The sequence below is a fragment of the Mus musculus genome, chromosome 4 (assembly GCF_000001635.26).
Source record: "Mus musculus strain C57BL/6J chromosome 4, GRCm38.p6 C57BL/6J".
NCBI lineage: Eukaryota > Metazoa > Chordata > Mammalia > Rodentia > Muridae > Mus > Mus musculus.
This window is the reverse complement of record NC_000070.6, coordinates 53,368,343-53,385,491: the sequence shown is the minus strand read 5'-3', so window position 1 is coordinate 53,385,491 and position 17,149 is coordinate 53,368,343. Positions and strand designations below refer to the sequence as shown.

At 44.5% G+C, this 17,149-nt stretch overlaps 1 long non-coding RNA gene across 2 annotated transcripts in view; it reads left to right on the top strand.

The window, feature by feature from the left end:
* Gm12496 overlaps positions 1–17,149 on the top strand; it is a 55,411-nt gene that overhangs the window by 18,334 nt on the left and 19,928 nt on the right. The window contains exon 3 of one of the 2 annotated variants that reach the window (XR_390569.2): positions 7,597–7,703. The exons of the other annotated variant lie outside the window; for it this stretch is intronic. This is a non-coding gene — a long non-coding RNA (predicted gene 12496). The remainder of the gene's footprint in view (positions 1–7,596; positions 7,704–17,149) is intronic. 2 annotated transcript variants of the gene reach the window in all.

Sequence of the window (17,149 nt, the reverse complement as noted above, 5' to 3'; positions counted from 1 at the left end):
CAATACTATTTTGTCACAGAAAATTAAATTGCCTCCTCTTCTCTCTCTCCTTCCTTCCCTTCTTCCCTTCTCCTCCCTCCCCTTCCCTCCCCTTTCCCTTCCTTTCCTCCTCTTTCCCCTTTTTTTCTTCTCATAGTGGGTTGGGTGTTGAACTCAGAACCTGGCACATGCTATCATTTAGTTGTGTTCTCTAGCAAATAAAATTTTCTCTCAGCTCACATTTCTGGAACTCTTGGGGGAGAGTTTGTAAACACAGCAAACCCCCAATTTAGCTGATCTCCTACAGTCTTCAGTAGCACTTGGACCCCGTCCTTTTGTTTTTCTTGACTGAAGTAGCTGGCACCGTTGAGTTGGCTAGCCATGCCTACGGTTCCCTGTGGAATGACAGTTTCCTGGGTCACTCCTTCCAGGCAGCCACACCCACGCATGCTCACTGAATGCAATTGTGCAAGCCCTGAACTTCTGACCTACATAGCTATTAGCTATGGGGGGGAGGGGGTGTCTTTTCAAGGCATACAGTGCAACAACAGAAAATGGGCACATTCGCGAGTCTTCCTCCTTTATTTCTCTGAAGCAACCAGAGAAAACCCATCGCTCAACTGTGGCTCTAGTGAACTGTGTCCCAGAAAGGAGCACCCATACTGCCCTCTGCTGTTTGCTTTTGATAAGACAGGTACTTGTGAGTGAACCACCTTTTCTGAGATGTGGGCAAGTAGAAGTTGTGGAAATATTGATGCCAACCTGGTATAGGAGTCTCTTTTCTTTGGAAGTAAACAAACATTCAACACAACAGTCCTACGTCCAAAACTCTTAGTGACAGGGAGAAATGAGCACACACAGCAAGGCATATGAGTGACAGGAAAAGGAACAGGGACCACCAGGGAAGATCGCTGATTGGAGACCAGCACCTTCCACTGCCCAGTTTATTTTTCACCCAGGCTTGCTGGGAGCTCAGAAGTATTGTACAGAAACCAGCTCTCTGTTAGCTCTAGGGCCCATGACTGAAGCCTGGAAGCCTGGAAGCTTGGAGAAGGTCCTGGTGAAGAGAAAGCTTGTTTCAGTTTCCATAGAAAATTATCTTCAATACCCCCCCAGTCCCCCCGTCCCCCCCCCTGCCGCGGTGAGCATAGACCCACATGTACCCCACACAAGGCTTAAAGGTTTCTGTGAGCCAGGCAAGCTCAACCGCGTCTTTACAGCCTTGTCTTTCATCTTTACAACTCTGCCTTCCGTCTTTACAGCCCTGCCTTCTGACTTCATAGGCCCAGCACCTCAGAGACTAGCAGGGCCTGAAGAGCTATATTTTGGGGGAATTATTGAGATTATGTTTATTGATCCAGTTTCATGCTGGACCAGGACAACATATGTTCACTTGACAGTTTTTTAATATTCATTCAGAAGTCAAGCAGGAGGGACCAGGCACTTTTGAATGTCCTCCTCATGACAACCTTGTGAGGTAGACCCCAATATTACCTATCACATGACAGAGACTAAGAAACAGGAAATAGTTTGTCTGATTGTAGAATTGGAATTTGAGTCAAACTTACAATTTATAAATGGCTTCCTTTCTTCCTTCCTTCCTTCCTTCCTTCCTTCCTTCCTTCCTTCCTTCCTTCCTTCCTTCCTTCTTCCCTCCCTCCCTCCCTCCCTCCCTCCTTCCCTCGCTCCCTTCCTTTGTTCTTCTTCTCTCTGTCTATGTCTCTCTCTCTGCTGTGCTGGAGATCAGCTCAGGGCTTAGTTTGCTCTATACCAGAGTTCATTGAACAACCCCCTGACCCTTCTTTTATTGAGACAAAACCTCACTGTGTATCCTACAGGATAGGTGTCAGGCTGGAAACCCCAGAGTGTTGGTATGACATGGAGTTCAAAGCTGAAGGTCGACTGCTGGCTTTAAAAGACGAGGGTTTGTTTCCCTTGACCTTCACATTATGGAGGGCAATCTGTTTTACTCAAAGTTCACTGATTTCATTGTTCATCTCACCCAAAAACACCCTCACAGGAACAGCCAGAATATCATTTGCTCAAATGTTTTGGGTCCAGCAAGCTGATACATTAAAAATTAACATTTAATTAAAATTAAAAAATCACAGATGATAAAATTGACTCTGAGTCCTTAAATAATGAGATATCTGGGGCTGGAAAGATGACTCAACATTTATGAGCACTGGCTGCTCTTCTAGAGATTCTGAGTTCAGTTCCCAGTAATCGCACGATGGCTCACGTAATTCTCCGTAACTCCAGTCCCAGGGGATCTGACACCTGCTTTGCTGGGTACCCGACATGCACACGGTGCACAGACAAACATGTAGGCAACACACACATTCACCTAAAAGAACATGAAAAAAAAAAAAAGACTGGGATGCTTCTAGATATTTAAAGAAAGGAAAATTGGCCATTTGTGATGGTGCGTGTCTTTAATCCCAGCACCCAAGGCAGAGGCAGGCAGATCTCTGTGAGTTAGAGGTCAACCTGGTCTACAAAGTGAGTTCAGGACAGCCAGGGCTAGTTACGCTGAGAAACCCTGAAGACACAGGGGAGGGAGGAACTTCAGTGAGTAGACAATTACTGGGTTACATATACAGCTTGGTTAAATACACAACATAGTCCTGCAGGGTAGCCTTTGGGATTGTCTTGTCAGAAATCATTTACTTCACTACTATAAGGAACATCAAGATAACAAGTGATGACATTGGTTCTGTGCTTGAAGCTCGTAGAAGGTACCTACCTCTCCATTGAGAATTAAATAACTCTCAGGCCTTGTGAGTCTCCTAGTTTAGTTGTTCTGCATAGTTTCTCTTACCACCTTGCACCCAGCGCCTCTCCTATGTAATTACAAGAAAGCATTTTGCCATGCTGGACTGGCCTGGGGACATTCTCCACACTCCACTCTGCTCCATCCTTCCTGGGAGGCAAATGACCCAGGCCTCTTTACCCAAGTAGCCAGGGAAAAAAAGGAAGCTCATGCAGGGACATCAGAATAGATGTAGCTGAAAGCATTCTGAAACCTCAGCCCGCCCCGCCCCCACCTTTCATACTCAAAGCATCACTTTGCCTTACAGCGATCTATGTGATATTAAAGCTGACCTGCTCACAGTAGCACCACTTTCTTTGATGGTGGAATAGAATGAGGCATGGTAAAGTACACAGAGAGAGAGCAAAATAGCCTATCTGCCACCCACAGTTCAGCCTCATATAAGAGTGCTCATTTATCTGAGTACCAAGGACCAGTCTGTCCCTTGCAAAACTTTGCGTTCTCCACCACATCTGGCACCAGGCCTGGTGTATCTGGAGCCGAAGAAACTGCAGCTGCATGATTGGCAGGGGTCATTATGGGCTGGAGATTTTGTTAGAAATGGGAGCATACAGTAGAAAACAGTTTGAGACGGCTATTCCAATGTCTTGCTATTTCCCAGGCCATTCTTTGAAACAGCGTCTCCAGGACATGGTACCCTGGAAGAAGCAGCTCTCAAAAGCACACAAAAACCCCTTTATTTAAAAAAAAAAAGTGACCCAGATGGCAGTACCAAATAATAACAATTATGGTGATACATATTTATCACGTATTCTGAGGCCAGACAATGTCTGGGTTTAGATTATAAATTGGCTCATTATCAGGAAAAAGATATTTATTGAAACACAGCAATGATCAATGGGCTCATTACCCTCTTATGGCGGCCAAGAAGTCCTGAGACACAGCCTGTCGCAAAAACGAGGCAGTTATTTGTGCCGGCGCTATCTGGTGCCCAGTTTTTTCCCACAGGGTTGATTTGTTCTGAGAAGAGGAACAGGGACAAGAATCGGACTTCAGGGTCTTGATCTGATCATCTGGAAAATAGAGCTAATTGAGGTGTTCCCCTGGGGGGCTAGCTTTATCAATGTCTCAGCGAGGCAATGGCCTGTTATTTAAATATGAGCCCACATGCCCCTTTCCCTTCTTTTAGCGAATGTTTAGTATACGTGGCAGTGTTTTCATTACAGTGTTCCACGCAGGTGCATGATGGATTTTGGTCGTCTCAACCCCATTACCCACTCTAGCTTTCTCTTGTTCCCATCTATTTTCATTGACTGTTGAGTGTGTGAACCAAAGAATGTTACATCTTAGGGTTACTTACAGGAATGCTTTCCAGTAGTTACAGCACTGAAGAAAACATTTTTTTCTTCCTCAGAGTGCTGTAATTTTCTTTTTTAAATTCTAGCTGTTTTTTTTTTTGTTTTGTTTTGTTTTGGTTTTTGTTACATTACGGCTTTTTAAAGGAAGCGCTTGCCTAGATTCAGCTCACTGCTTCTCTGATTCCTTATTCAGAAATCTTTTTTTAAAAAACTTGTCTGTGACTCTTGAGACATTTTAAATAGTATTTAGCATAGAATACGCAGGAAGACCCAAATACCTGCCAGGCCGCAACTAGCCAAAGAGGAGACCACTATGAACAATGGTTTACACAATAAGCCGCCACTGAAGGGGCTCCAGGAGCACACGTGTAGGGAGGCCTTAGGAGGAACATAGCAGGTGCTTTGGGAGTGACACAAATCTAGGGCTGGAGAGTTACCCCAGCAGTTAAGAGTGTTGGTATTCTTGCAGAGGGTCCAGACCCAGCTCCTAACCCACACTGGGGAGTCTATCCCATAATCAACCACCAAACACAGACACTATTGCATATGCCAGCAAGATTTTGCTGAAGGGACCCTGATATAGCTGTCTCCTGTGAGGCTTTGCCAGTGCCTGGCAAATACAGAAGTGGATGCTCACAGTCATCTAGAGGATGGAACACAGGGCCCCCAATATAGGAGCTAGAGAAAGTACCCAAGAGCTGAAGGGGTTTGCAACCATATAGGAGGAACAACAATACGAACTAATCAGTACCCCCGGAGCTCGTGTCTCTAGCTGCATATGTATCAGAAGATGGCCTAGTCTGCCATCACTGGGAAGAGAGGCCCCTTGGTATTGTAAACTTTATATGCCCCAGTACAGGGGAATGCCAAGGGCCAAGAAGTGGGAGTGGGTGGGTAGGGGAGCAGGGAGGGGGGAGGGTATAGGGGACTTTTGGGATAGCATTTGAAATGTAAATGAAGAAAATATCTAATAAAAATATATTAAAAAAATCAACCTTCCAAAATTCCAATTCCAGGTGATACAACACCATCTTGTAAACTTAACACCATTAGACATGCATGTGACATATTCATAAAATAACTAAATAAATCTTTTAAAAAAAGTATACACGTATAGGAAGTTGAGTAGGGAGCTGTGGACATTTAGGGACCCTTTCCTTCAGAATACCCTGAATGGAGAGCATGAGGGGGTGGGGGTCCTCTGATCATAGATATAATGAGAACATTCATAGTCAACTGGGCACTCCCTGTATCCCTTTAGTATAACCAGCAGTAAACTCTACATGCCCGACATGTTTGAGGCTGGAAAGAAACCAGACAATGATGGCTGAGGACAGATGGACAGGACTGACAGACATACAGTATTCACCATCTTCAACCACAGTACAGATGGTCTCAGCTCACAGATTAGGGCTTGGCACTCACAGACATAACACACAGATGTGGTTAGGAGCCCAAACACACTAAATGGGCTTCAGGGTTTTCTTTTTTATTAATCCTGAAAATGGGAACTTATCACTCAGGATATTACCGCTCATGCTGTAATAATGAATGATTAAAAAACCTTCAATGATAACACGACAAATGCCCTTCACAAGTCTATGGTCCTACTTCATGGTTTCTTTATGCAGCTAACCAGCTACTCGGGGTAGCCCACTGTTGGGGACACTGCCAGTCATCATGGCACAGAGGAAAGGGAGCATGGCTGTATTAGTCATTTTTTTTTCTGTCACAGAATCAGCTTAAATAAGAAAAGGGGTTACTTAAGCCATGTTTTCATAGGTGTTGGTCTAGAGTCATTTGGTACCATTGTTAGGAACCTTAGGACCAGGCATTATGTCAGGGAACATGTGGTTTGGTGTGGTGGTTGGAAAACAAGAGTGCATGCGTGTGGGGAGTGGGGGAGAAGGAGTGGACTGTGAGAGGTAGGCTGGTCCTCATTGAGCTAAAGGCTTTGAAGCCCCAGAGACCCTGAAGAGACAGTAGGAGCTTCACCTGCTCTCTGGCACCAGGCCCCTGTCGTGTAGCCCCCACCCCCGTGGATTTGTGGCCATCAGTCACTAAGGGAATTGACCCCAAGCCCTTCCACGTGTAGATGAGGCATCCCTATCATCTCAGATAAAGACAATAGGAAAAGAGACGTGACCTGTGGTCAGGTAGACTCAAGACAGAGATCTCTATGCTAATGAGGTACCTAGAAGCCCAGAGGGTGTAGCCAATAAGCATTCCTTCCCAGCCATTCCTCTCTGCAAAAGGTATTTAATCCCAGGCCCACCCTGAGAAGTAGGGTGGGTTTATGCATCCACTTTCCATCATGCCAATAAAAGGTTTGGAACCACGGACTATCTCTTTTTATTGAGATTCGCAGTGGGGAGCCATGGAGAAGGCCTTCGCCTATAGAACCAACCATCTAGTCTCCCATAGAAGGCCTCTCTGCACTCCCAGCCATGATCACCACCAGGTCTGCTGCCCTGCTGGGTTGCTGCAGGCCCAGGAACCCCCAAACCAGCTCTGGCTTCCCACTCTCAGACTGTGCTTCCCCCACCTCTTGAGCAGTGTCCTGGTGTTTCTCTACTGCTCACACTTGCCACACTGGAGGTAAGAGCAGTCAAACTCCCCTCATCCCGCCTCCCTAAGTGGCTGGGCCCTGTGGCAAAGGAACCCACAACCCTACGTGTGTGTGTGTGTGTGTGTGTGTGTGTGTGTGTGTGTGTGTGTCTCAATAGATTCTACCAGCTATCAGTGACATCAGCTGGGGACAGAACCTTTAACACCTTTGGGAGTCCCTTAAGATCCAAACCATAATAGCAAGAAAGCATACAAGAGTTTTAGAGAACCACATTTCGGAATTGTCTCATGACACTTTCTGAACTTTATTGGTTAAGGAAAGCTAGATGGTTGCTCCTTAGTTCCATAGGGCACAGGAGGGATATGTAAACACCCACAGGCACAATCACTAAAGAAAGGAACCCAAATATTTGGCAAGTGGGGAAAGAGTTGATCACAGGTGTGGATAGAGGTCCCTCATGGGTTGCCCTGACAACGAAACAAATTACTTTTATACATGATTATGTGTAAGTGACACATTAATTGTAGCATGTATTTGCTATGAATATGATGATTATACGGTGAGGTAGTGTTGGGGCTAGTGAGCTAGATCCTAGGGGTACTCATCGAAAGGCAAAAATTATTTGTATGTAAGGAGAGCTATAGATTACAGACAACTATGGGCCAAATACACATCAACACTGATGGGGGGGAAGGGGTGGCTGAGAACAGGAGGAGGGAAGGTGAAGGACAACAAAGGAGAAATGAGTGACAGCCAAGAGAGGCAGAGGGACAGAGGACAGGTAGAGCCCAACTGTGGACCCTGCCATGGAGGTTCATGTCCTCAGACCCCTCCTCCATGTTGGCTTGAAGTCTTACTAGTAGATTTGCCATGCCATTGCAAATACGCTGACTTTCTTCTGGGTCTGGTACCGTTAGCTCCTCCTTCCCAGAGCCGTGATTGTTCCGTGTCTGTGGGGCTGCTGAATGAGACCAGTGATGAGAGCTCACCTTCAAATGCCGTCAGCGATGGGCCTGATACTCCAGTAAGTGTTTTGTACCTTAATAAAGCAGCTGCTTATTCATTCTAGGACCTGGATGTACAAAGCTTAAGAGTTTAGGCTGAAGTTGGCACTACCTGTCTGTCTTGGTGCTACTTGGTAAGCTGAGGCAGGAGGATGCTAAGTTCAAAGCCTAACTGGGCTATAGAGACTTAGGCTCTTAGTGAGAGTCTGTCTCAAAATAAAGAGTGAAAAGAAGGCTGGGGATGCGGCTCACCCATAGCGTGCTTGTCTGGCGTTTGTCAAGGCTCAATCTCCAGTGCTACATTCACAAGGTAATAATCAAGAGCTTGCTGGGAGGGGCTTGCTCCATTCCTCTGCACCTAGGAGGCATTTGTTGCATATAAAATAACAACTCAGAGTTTTTTTTATTGCTGCTGATTATTTTTGCACCGTTGTCTCCAGAAACAGCCAGTGTACACATGGATGCTTCCTCAGGGCCTGCAAAGGGAATGTGGGTGGGACTCAGCAAGAGGCTCTTTTTCTAACAGTGGTCCCCCCAGGCCTTACATACAGACCCTTCTCCATGATGGATTCAAGCATCTGTGTTGGCACCGACTGCTTGCTCTGCCCCCTACCAGCCTCCTGTGGACTATCCCTAACTGTGGCAGCTGGAATCTTATTGCTGAGTCAGACAGTTAGCCCTAATTGTCTGTATCAACCTCCAGCTGTGTCTCTTCCTTAAGCAGGAAAGCTTTTCTCTTAGACTTTGGTACACTGCCTAACTGGATCAGTTGCCGCTAGCACTAGCAACGTAGAGGGTTTTCTGAAATGTTGGAGCCCACAGGCTGTGCTTGGAGGAAGACGAGGGGCCTTCTGTTTGTGTATCTTTTATATATCCCTACCATCTCTACCTCACCAGCCCACACTGCTATATGCCTACCTTTATGGACTCTAGCAAGAGGTTCCTTTGCATTGTGCCCTCTGTCTGGGATTCCTTTCAAGTGAGCACCCAGGGAGGAGACTTGGGGAGTGTGTCTTTCCTTGGTATCTTCTCTGGGATATCATTGGGTTTTTCAGAGAGAAGGTCAGAGTTTTCCTCAAGGGCCCCAGAGCTCGAAATTCTGAATCGTGCTAAGCACCTCTTCCCCTTGCATTGGGGGATATTCTGTAGACTGAATTGTCTCCGAGTCTTTGCTCTTCCTGGTACCCAAGCATTCTGCCTAGGTGTAACTTTGCCGTTACTCATGTGAGAGGCAGAGGGTATTGCTCGCTGCCCTTAGACTTGATTCTGTAACTTGCTTTTTATTCTGATGCCTGTGTACTGCCTGTATGCCGGTGCAAGTCATGGTCCTAAGAAGCATGACAGATCTCGTGTGTCTCTGCTATCTCTAGAAGAGTTTTCTCTAGACGACTGATGCCTCTTCACTGGGGACCTTGTGGGACTGACCAAAGTCAAGTCACTTATGATTGAAAACCAGTCAGAAGTAGAGTCCTCAGTTAAAAATGGCTACCTTCAGTTGATCCACACACCCAGGGATAGTAGACACTTTATGCTGCATCTTGAGCACTTGAGAAAATACTGTCTCTACCAGGAATTCTTCAGCATCTTTTGTCTATCATATGTTCCTACACCATAAGTACTTCCTGTATGGAATCCTTTAGGAACCGTCCTGATTGGAGTGACTCTGAATGAATGATGCAAGTCCTTGGCCAATACCTCCCTACCACATCACCATCAAAATACAAAACATGACAGTACCAGCTGCTTTCTTTGTGTACGTCCAGCTTGAGACTCAGTATTTAACCGAAACTGTTCTTAAAGTGGATAAGAGCTTATTTTATTCTTTCTATCCATTAATTTGTTTTTGGAATGTCATCTTTTAATTTGGAAATATCTTCAAGCATGCACACAGAGAGAACTGACATTATAATCAACACCCATGTATCCGTGTTGGGGCTTCAGTGACTGATAGTTTGCAAAGTCTTATTTCATCTACTCCTCCCTTATTTATTTATTTTTTCTTGAAACCTAATGGCCTTTGGATTTGTAGGAGAGTGCAGAGGGGAATATGGGAAGGGCATAAACAGAAGGGAGAAGCATTGTAATTAAACTATAATCTCAAAATTAATAAAAATATAAATAAAAAAGAGAAAAGAAGAAAAAGAAGGAGGAGGAGGAGGAGGAGGGGAAGGAGGAGGAGGAGGAGGAGGAGCAGAAGGAGAAGGAGAAGGAGAAGGAGAAGGACAAGGAGAAGGAGAAGGACAAGGAGAAGGAGAAGGAGAAGGAGAAGGAGAAGGAGAAGGAGAAGGAGAAAGAGAAGAAGAAGAAGAAGAAGAAGAAGAAGAAGAAGAAGAAGAAGAAGAAGAAGAAGAAGAAGAAGAAGAAGAAGAAGAAGAGGAAGAGATATCTTTAGTGGCTTCCTAGTCTCAGAGTGTCTAGAAGTTCCACATAGTTCTCATCTTCTGTAGTCTTGTGATGTTGCTCCATATTCCTTCCCTGCTGCTGTTCTCTCCTGTCCACTGAACTCTTGTATGGTTGGTTGCTGCTTTCATTCTCTCTCTCTCTCCCCCTCCCTCCCTCCCTCCCCCCTCTCCCCTCCCCCCCCTCTCTCTCTTTCTTTCTTTCTTTCTAAAATTTTAATGTGTGTGTCTGTGTATGTATGAGACCAGAGGTTGACATCAGTCACTCTCCATCACAGTGTTTGAGACAGGGTCTCTCACTGACCCTGGAGCTGACTGACTGGCCTAAATGGCTGCCAAGCAAACCTCCGGGGTCCTTCTGTCTTCATGTCCCAGAGCTAGGGCTTCGTGTGTGTGTCATTGCACCCAGCTTTGGGGATTCTGGGGATGGAATTTACATCTTCATTCTTGAGTGGCAACCGCTTTAACAAGCAAAGTCGTCTTCCAAGGCCCAGTTTCCTGTTGTTAAATTCTGGTCTGGCTCTTCACCATCAGTGTTCTGGGACTGGAGAAATGCTTTGGAATGCAGGTACCTGCCCCCAAGTCTGATGAACTGAGTTCAATCCCTCAGGAGAGACCAACTCTATTTTTTTTTTCGAGACAGGGTTTCTCTGTATAGCCCTGGCTGTTCTGGAACTCACTCTGTAGACCAGGATGGCCTTGAACTCAGAAATCTGCCTGCCTCTTCCTCCCAAGTGCTGGGATTAAAGGCATGTGCCACCACCACCTGGCTGCGAACCAACTCTTGAAGGTGGTTCTCAAACACAAATGTGAAGTGTCCCTTCCACAGTTCTTAAAGTTCCCCTTGCTATTTAGAGATTCTTATAACATTTCAATTTGTGATTCCTGCCAAAGGGAACATGCTATGTAATTTGTGTGTATATGCAATCTCATTAGAGCCTCTCTGTTCAAAAGGGGCCCATTTGCCTTGGTGGTGGATATTGTCTCCATAGAAATAGCAGCAGTGTGAAGTTTCTCACTCTTCCGTAGGACTTTGAGTGTCCCCTAAGGCAAGAACGATGTGCTACTCATCTTTTTATATATCCCCAGTGACAGGTGCATAGGAAACAATATTTGTTTGAGTTGCATCTAAATTAGCACTGAGACTGAAATGTAAGAGGCAGAGAGGGCAAAAAGGTTGCCAGCCAATCACAGTGAAAGCTGCCAAACACAGTCTATGGGCTGAGAGGCTGGGGTTACTCACTCCCTGCAGCAAGAGCCTCCAAGCCTGTCAGATGCTAGTTGCATTTGTGAAGCTAGGAGTTCAGGTGGAAGGTTGGATTTTTCCTCATTAAACTTGTCATTCCCCAAGGTGGGTCTCTGACAGGAACCCAGTGAGATATCAGACAGAGATAGTTGTTGCCAAACCTGGTGGAAACAGTTCAATAGCTGGGAATACAGCTGCAGCCTGAGATGTAATATCCTCTCTCTCTCTCTCTCTCTCTCTCTCTCTCTCTCTCTCTCTCTCTCTCATTGGGAGGTCAAAATAATTAATACACAAGTAGAAGAGTGAAGCTGGCTTGCCATGGTGCAGATGTGATTTTAGAGAAGAGTCAGGTCACATGGGTGTGGGGCTCAATTCTGCATATTAGCTGTGTGAATGAGAGAGTTATCTCTCCCCTCTGAGCCTCATATTCCTCACTCGTGATATTTTTGATTGTAAAAAGCCAAGTGAAATACTATTCATGGGACTGTTTTATATACTGTAGAGCACGGCTCAAGCATTAGGCATAATTGAAATATATTAAAATTATATTAAGTCATTTCACAATATTTGTTGGGGAGAAAACTGAATCAGATAATATCTTTTTTCTTTGTGAATCATTGTTTACATGTTAGCTATAGTTAGAATATAGTAAAATTGCATCTAGTCATGGCTATGGTATAGATATGAGGTATCCTGCTCAAACCCGTGTGTTAAAGGCTTGGTTACCAGTGGGTGGATCCAGTCACTGAGGTTGAAAGCTGACTGAATCAATGGATTAATCTATGGATAGATTAACAATTCACTGACACAATTAGGAAGTGGTTAAACTAGGATGTGTGGCCAGGTTCCAGAAAGTAGGTTGTAGAAGGTGTGCCTTTGCAGAGTGTGTCTTGTCTTTGACTTCCTTTTGTCTGTCTACCATGTTCAGTTTTCATCCTCATTTCAGGCCCCAAATGATCCTCTCAATATTTGTCATAAGAATGAAAACAAATGCCTGGCAGTGGTGGTGCTTACCTTTAATCCCAGCACTTGGGAGGCAGAGGCAGGAGGATTTCTGAGTTCGAGGCCAATGTGGTCTACAGAATGAATTCCAGGACAGCCAGGGCTACACAGAAAAACCCTGTCTCGAAAAAACAAAACAAAACAAACAAAAAACCCCATAAAAAACAAAAACAAAAACCCCAAACATAAAACAAAAACAAAAAACAAAAAAAACCCCAAAACAAACAAAAAGCCCCAAAACCCAATGAGCACAGTCATTATGCAACATAATCATGTGCACGCACACACCCACACACTAAGTATAGAATGATAATTTTATATATCAAGTTAAGAAGCCACAGGTGCTATTCTAATGGTTTAGTGTTAACTGCCAAATAGAAACTGACTTACAGCACACCCAAGTTCAGAAGACAAAGCATTCAAAGCAGCTATGCTAGATATGGCCAAAGTACTAGAGGAAAACATTTGGATGTTAATTATGAGTAAGCAGATGGGCTTGCCACTTGGGGTCCCTCAGAACAGTTTAGAATTTCCTCTGTGTGGGATCAATTTCTGCCTCTGTCAAATTGAGGGGCTCCTTTAGAACACTGTGTTGTGTGTGGCATTCTTTGTCTTTATTCTATCCAAGATTTACTGAGAGTATTGGAGATCCAATATTAAAAAGTAAAATAATTTTCTTTTCAGAAGCAGATTAGGAGAGTTTGTGGCTGTTATCTTCCTGTTTCTCCACCCCTGTATCTAGCAGAGGATTAGAAATAGGATGAATCAGGATGTATATTCTCCTAGTACATAAAAAGATTAGAAGACTTTTTTTCTGCCTTGCCCATCTTTCCATTAAAGGTTGGACATGCTAACTAGTAAGCATTGCAGGCAGGATACTGTAAATGGGACTTACCCAGCCACCTGAGTTTTAGGTATTTTTTTTATCCATGGGTAGGACTTAAGCTATGAACTGTCACTGGACAGCAAGAAAGCACACTTTTAATCCCAGCATTTCAGGTGGCAGAGACAGGCAAGGCAGATCTCTGAGTTCAAGGCCAGCCTGGTCTACAGAGTGAGTTCCAGAATAGCTGGGGTTACGTAGCGAAACCCTGTCTCAAACAAACAAACAAACACCAAAACCAAAACAACAACAAACTGACCTGTCTCCCTTGCAGTATATACCCACCTCTGTCTGTCTGTTTTAAAAAGTCTAAACAGTCCCTGGGGATCTCCCCACTGCCTGTATACTTTTGTACTTTCAGCCAATGACTTGGGCAAAATTAATTTTCAGATATTTTAAGCCAGTAAAGCTTTTGGCCACTGCTGCCAAAGCTTTGTGTTCAGTTTTCAAGAGCTCCATGACTTTACAAGTGTCTCTAGACTCTTCATGTCTGGTGGGCCCTCTGGCCTTCTCCATGAACGTTCAGGGGCACATGTAGAGCTTGTTCTATCACCTTCAACCCCTATGTTTGCAGCTACCCTGCCGCTTTCCTTGGTGACGCCACCTCTGGCTGATTTATTTATTTATTTATTCATTCATTCATTCATTCACTCATTCACAGCCTCTGAAGGAGGCCAGTGAAATGACGTGGGTGGCATGGGGATGGCTCTGGCCAGCAGGTCCTAAGCTCAGCACTCCTGCCAGACCTCTTTTCACTCTTCCTCTCCTCCTGCCCCTCCTCCCCCACCCCTCTTCCTTTCCTTTTGTTTTTAAGTGAGCAGCTGCTTCTTGTGTTATTGCTTACCTGCCTAACTTGGACTGTTTTAGTGTTATAAAATGGTCAATTTTAGTGGGTTTGCTTAGTTTTCCTTTTATTTTTGATGTAGGACAGCCATTTGCCTTCTTCCCTGCCCTGAGGGTCCAGCTCAGAGGTTCCAATTTTTCCATATGTATAATGGCTTTGCAATGCCACTTTTATTATCCTCAAATATAATAACTCAGAGGCAATATCACTTTACACAGATAATTTCAAAATATCAATATACTTAACATAAAGGAACTATTAAGAAAGCCAATTTGAAATGAAATTGCATGCACACTGAAGCTAGAACGTGAAAACTCCATTTCAGATTTCTGAACTCTTCTGTAGGGTATGTAGCACACATACACACTATACACATACCACACACATACACACATACTTCATACACACATACAACACATACACACACACTCCATACAAACATACCTACACTATACACATATATATACTACACATACACACATTTTATGTATACATAGACAGCACTCATACACACACATATTACACATATACTCACACTACACATTTATCACATACATACATACACAATGCACATGTACACATACCACACATCTATACCCACCCACACATACATCCCTCCACACCACACAGACACACAACATACACCTCCCTCACATATATACTACCCATACACACACCATAGATACATACATATATACCCACAAATACACTACACACCCCCACACACTACATAACCACACCCATCCACAATACACCTCCACACCTCCACACACACACACACACATACACCCACAAATATACCACACACAATACCACAGAATACACACATACCACACAGACACCTACCACATGCGTATACACACACTACACACACCACACATACACCAAACAGACAGACAGACAGACAGACAGACAGACACACACACACACACACACACACACACACACACACACACACACACACACACCACAGCATACAAACATACACACACCATACAAACACATACACACCACATACACATGAACACACATACATGTAAGCATCAACACACATGTTTTTTTCATGAAGAGACTATGAATTTCCAGAGAATGTGTAGTTCAACACCATGATGACAAGCCGTGTCCTGTACCAGCAGCTGCCTCACAGTTTGCTTGTTGGCTGCAGCTCACAGTTCAGCCACCTTTCCTTGTTGTGCCGGGGAGTGACTTTTAGTGTCTTCCACTCAGTTTCCTTCTGATTTCAATTTTGCATCTCCTCATACTTACTAGAAATCATACACTGGGCTCATTAGAAAACCACATCCTTCTGTTTGATGAGAACTATCGAGATTGTGCAAAGACCAGGTCGCAGCCTCTTACTAGCTTGTATGGGCCAATTAAGCATTTAAACAAAGATCTGTTCCCTCATTCTGCCAGGTTTCAGCTCAAGGAGAGGAAGTGGGGGGGTGTAAAGTCAATTTAATCCTTCATTCTTCCAGAGTAACTTTGTTTCCCCACCCCTTGGATTTTTTTTATTAGATATTTTCTTTATTTACATTTCAAATATTATCCCCTTTCCTGGTTTCCCCTCCGAAAACCCCCATCCCCTCCCCGCTCCCCCTGCTCACCAACCCACCCACTCCTGCTTCCTGGCCCTGGCGTTCCCCTACACTGGGGCAAGGACCTTCACAGGACCAAGGGCTCCTCCTCCCATTGATGACCGACAAGGCCATCCTCTGCTACATATGCAACTAGAGCCATGGGTCCCTCCATGTGTACTCTTTGGTTGGTGGTTTAGTCCCTGGGAACTCTGTGGGGGGGGGGGGATTGGTTGGTTCATACTGTTTTTCCTCTTATGGGGCTGCAAACCCCTTCAGCTCCTTGGGTCCTTTCTCTAGTTCCTCCATTGGGGACCCTGTGCTCAGTCCACCTTTGAGACTCTGAGAGCATCTACCTTTGTATTTGTCAGGCACTGCTACAGCCCCTCAAGAGACAGCTATATCAGGCTCCTGTCAGCATGTACTTGGCATCCATAATAGTGTCTGGGTTTGGTGACTGTATATGGGATGGATCCCCAGGTGGGGCAGTCTCTGGATGGCCTTTACTTCAGTCTCTGTTTCACACTTTGTAACTCCTCCCATGGGTATTTTGTTCCCCCTTCTAAGAAGGACTGAAGCATCCTCACTTGGTCTTCCTTCTTCTTGAGCTTCATGTGGTCTGTGAATTGTATCTTGGGTATTCTGGGCTAATATTCACTTATCAGTGAGTACATATCATGTGTGTTCTTTTGTGATTGAGTTACCTCACTCAGGATGGTATTTTCTGCTGGGCAGTGGTGGCATATGTCTTTAATCCCAGCACTTGGGAGGCATAGGCAGGCGGATTTCTGAGTTCGAGGCCAGCCTGGTCTACAGAGTGAGAGAAACCCTGTCTCGAAACACTCCCCCCCCCAAAAAAAATGAAAAAGAAGGATGTTATTTTCTAGATCCATCCATTTGCCTAAGAATTTCATAAAGTCATTGTTTTTAATAGCTGAGTAGTACTCCATTGTGTAAATTTACCACATTTTCTGTATTTATTCCTTTGTTGAAGGACATATGGGTTGCTTCCAGCTTCTGGCTATTAAAATATGGCTGCTATAAACATAGTGGAGCTTGTGTCCTTATTACATGTTGGAGCATCTTCTGGGTACATGCCCAGGAGTGGTATAGCTGGATCCTCAAGTAGTACTATGTCCAATTTTCTGAGTAACCACAACTAATTTCCAGAGTTGTACCAGCTTGCAATTCCATCAGCAATGGAAGAGTGCTCTTTCTCCACATCCTCGCAAGCATCTGCTGTCACCTGAGTTTTGGATCTGAGACATTCTGACTGGTGTGAAGTGGAATCTCAGGGTTGTTTTGATTTGCATTTCCCTGATGACTAAGGATGTTGAACATTTCTTTAGGAGCGTCTCAGCCGTTCGGTATTCCTCAGTTGGGAATTTCTGGGTGTCCTTGCATTTAGAGCATAGATGTTCAGGACTGAGAGTTCTTCTAGGTAAGATTTTTTTTCCTTTGATGAGTATGAAGCATCCTTCCTTATATCTTTTTTGATGACTTTTGGTTGAAAGT